Raw genomic sequence first — 4,052 nt, 5'->3', positions numbered from 1 at the left:
CGCCGGTAGATACAGACGAGAGTTTAACGACTTCATTGTACCGTAGAGCGATCAGTCGTCGCGGATACGTCGAACGCGCCGATCGCTCTCTTCCGCGAGCTAGAAGAATCGATTCGTTAGTCGCAATGGCCTCGACGGATATCGGTGAACGCGAAAAGACGGCGAAAGAGATAGCTAAGACGCGCGCGTCGATTCGTAAAAAACACAGAGCATTGAAGACCGGCAAAATGGAAAACGAGATCGCGATAGAGAGTCGTTTCAAACCGATCGTCGAACCGCTGCGGCGCATCGCTGATCGCGCCAAGCGAGACGAAATTAAGCGCGAGACGATAAAGCGAGACGCGATCGACGCCTCGCCCTCGACGACGAGCGTCGAAGAAAAATGGAAGGACGAAGCGCTGACTCCCGTTTGGAAAAAACCTAAGGCGAAACGAATACGCGCGCGACGACGATTGGACGCCGTGTCTACTCCATTAAACGAGTATTTCGTCGAGAGAGATCCATTCGCGCGAGACGAAACCGAGGAGGAGGAAACGTTCGAATCCGAGAGTCTCGAATCGCCCTCGACGCTCGAAATACCTGTTAGACAAATTCCGCGAATTTCTCAAGGTCGCGAGATATCGCACGGTCGACTAGGACCGTTAAGGCGAAAGTATATGGGGACTCTTCTTGACGGAGAAGCGCCGAACGAGATCGATCACGTTTACGGAGTTTACATCGGCGAGAAAAGCGCGATGCTCGGCGATAAGCGATTCGACGTAGACGCGAATGATTCCATATTCATAGATGAGATTAAATACATCGGTACTCCCGGTTTGTACGAATTAATCTTTATGAAAATTCCTAATAGTCTCATATATACAGAAAAGGATAAATTAACATATAGAAGTATATTGTTAACAACGAACGCTCATAGACGCGATCATGACGCTAAAAAGTCTGTCTTAGGAAATAAAGGATACAAATACAAATTTATTATCGCTCCGCTTATTCACGGCAGCGGCGCGAAAAAAACAGGCGCGGGTCGCGTACCGTCGACTATGCGTGTCACGAACAATAGAATCGATTACGTCCATTGGGACGATCCGAACGAATTAGTGGATCGTCTGCGAGTGTTAGAGCTCCGCGTCGAGCCGGCAACAACGCTCACGAAAACGAGATTCTATCGATAATCGAGGAGCTTCGCGAGACAGGAGCGATCGTATAAATCGAACCGTCGCGTCGACGACCGTCGCAGTCGTACGCGGAATTTGCGATGTCCGTGAGCAAATTCGGCTCACCTCTAAGAAACCGAGGCTACGACGCGAGAACCGGAAGACTACGTCCGGCTATCGAGTCTCTGCGAAATTACGTGCGCGATAACGCGCTATGTCTAAGCTCTTCCATCGAGTACGACGCGAGAGAGCGCAAGATAAAACGCTTGGCTCAGCCTGAGGAGGACGCCGACGCGACGAGCAAAAGTTACGTCGAGGGAATCACATCGCAATTGAGAAAAGACGCGGACGAGGCGGGGCAGGGCGTCATTCTACTGTTCACGAGACTCGCTCAGCTCGATAGCGCTCTGGGTAAACGAATAGACGTCGCGGAGAGTTTCGTTTCCGAGATAAAAGCGCGCGACGACGCTCTAAGTAAACGAATAGACGCTGCGGAAAATTCCATTTCGAGAATAGAAACGAGCGCTAACGCTCTAGATAAACGGATCGATGTTTTGGATAAACGAATCAAGGATTTAAGCGATCGAATCGATGCCGCGAAAAATACTATATCGCTCAACGCGGCGGAGTCCTCGACGAGAAACGCGAGCGATCGTAAAATACTGTTCAATCAAGGTAAAATAATACAGGAACTAACCCAAAAATCGCGCGTCGCGGCAAATTCCGCGGCGAAATCCGAGACGAAGATACGAGAATTGGAAGATTCAACGTCGCGATTGAAGAGAGACGCGGACGAGCTATCGGGAAGAGTGAGGGAACTGGCGAAGATTAGCGGGAGCTGCGAGCCGCTCGAGAGAGAGATTCCACCCAACGTTATTCTCGAGAGAAAGAGAAGAGAATTATGAGCGTCGAAAAACGAAGACTAGTCGAGGAATTGCACGCGCCCGCGAGAAGAAACTTCTCGCGTCGTCGCGTCGCGGTGCGCGGGTACGACGACCTATGGCAAGCGGATGTGGTCGAGATGCGTCCTTACGCGAGACTCAACAAAGGCCACAACTACATATTCACCGTTATCGACGCGTTAAGCAAATACGCATGGGCTGTACCGCTTAAGAGCAAAAGCGCGAACGAGGTTACCCGAGCGTTATCTAAAATAGTGCGAGACTCTAAGCGGTGTCCGAAAAATCTGCAGACCGGGGAAAGGAATTCTACAATGCCGATGTGCGAAATTTCGCGAAAAAGCGCGGAGTGAATCATTACTCGACGTACTCGGTGATGAAGGCGTCGATCGAATGATTCAATCGTACGCTCAAAAACTCTATGTAGAAGTACTTCACGCTGAACGGAACGTACAAGTGGATCGACGAGTTACCTCGACTCGTCGAGGAATATAACGCGCGAAAACATCGTACTATAGGTATGAGACCCGTCGACGTGACTCCAGCGATCGCCAATAAACTTTTAAATATTGTATACAGCAATATAAAGATCGCGGCTCCGGCGAAATTCAAAGTAGCCGATCCGGTACGCGTCAGCAAATTTAAGACGATCTTCGAGAAAGGCTTCACACCCAACTGGACTACAGAGATTTTTCGAATAACTAAGATACAACGGACTAATCCCGTAACGTATCTGTTGAAGAATTCGCGCGGCGAGCCGGTCGCCGGAGGATTCTACGAGCACGAGTTGCTGCGCGTCGGCGATCCTGACGTGTATCTCGTGGAAAAGGTGCTGCGTCGAAAGGGCGACGAGGTTTACGTGAAATGGTTAGGAATGGACGAATCGCACAATTCTTGGATAAATAAAACAGCTGTATTATGATAAAAATATATTTTTATTAAATAAAACTACATATATTAAATATAACTACATATATTAAATATTACTACATATATTAAATTATTATCGCGTTCCATACGAGTTCTCTCTCGCGCTCCATATAAATTCTTTCTCGCGCCGCTACGCGGCCGCCGCGTCCTGCGTTCTCTCTTTCGCGCTTTATACGGACTCTTTCTTATGTTCTATATACATTCTTCATCGCGTCGTTAAGCGAACGTCATATCTCGCGATAACCTTTTTTTCGCGTTGCTCGATATATAATACTTTCGAAAACATAATAAAGAGTCATGGAAATCATCGATCTGTCTAACTCGTGGCAAATCTCGATTTGTGGTAAGCTTCGTTGCGTTCTCTCTCGCTTGCATGTAGCATGATATATGCTCTATGCGAATGAGAGAGAACGCAAGAATTTACCAAATCGAGTCCAGATTAGCCGAGACTTAGACTAAATGGTGGTTTCCATGATTTTTTATATCGCAAAAACACGCGCGAGTTCGTCTTTTTGGCGTTATATACGATTTTTTTCTCGCGTTCTATAGTTCTTTTCGCGAGTTCTCTCTCGCGCCGCTACGCGGCCGCCGTATCCTGCGTTCTCTCTTTCAAACTTTATACGTACTCTTTCTCGTGCTCTATATACATTCTCTATTACGTCACTATGATAACATCGTAACTCGCATTAACATTTTTTTCACATTACTCTATATAAAACACTTTCGAGAGCATAATAGAAGGATCGTGAAAATGTCCGATCAGTCCTATTTATAATAGATTTTAACAAAATCTATTACATATAAGACTGATCGAACATTTCCGCGATTTTTTATTAAAATCTATTATAAATAAGACTGATCGAATATTTCCGCAATTTTTTTATAATATAGAAATACTCGACCCACCCTTGTTATTTCTGTCTCGAAACGTTTTATTAAAGTAAACTATATTAAAGTAAACTATATTAAAGTAAACTATATTAAAGTAAACTATATTAAAGTAAACTATATTAAAGTAAACTATATTAAAGTAAACTATATTAAAGTAAATTATATTAAAGTAAACTAT

The sequence above is a fragment of the Polyergus mexicanus genome, unplaced genomic scaffold, assembly GCF_030449975.1.
Source record: "Polyergus mexicanus isolate NDT 795.1 unplaced genomic scaffold, iyPolMexi1.0 SCAF_19, whole genome shotgun sequence".
In the NCBI taxonomy this organism is placed as follows: Eukaryota; Metazoa; Arthropoda; class Insecta; order Hymenoptera; family Formicidae; genus Polyergus; species Polyergus mexicanus.
Note: the sequence above shows the minus strand (reverse complement) of the source record.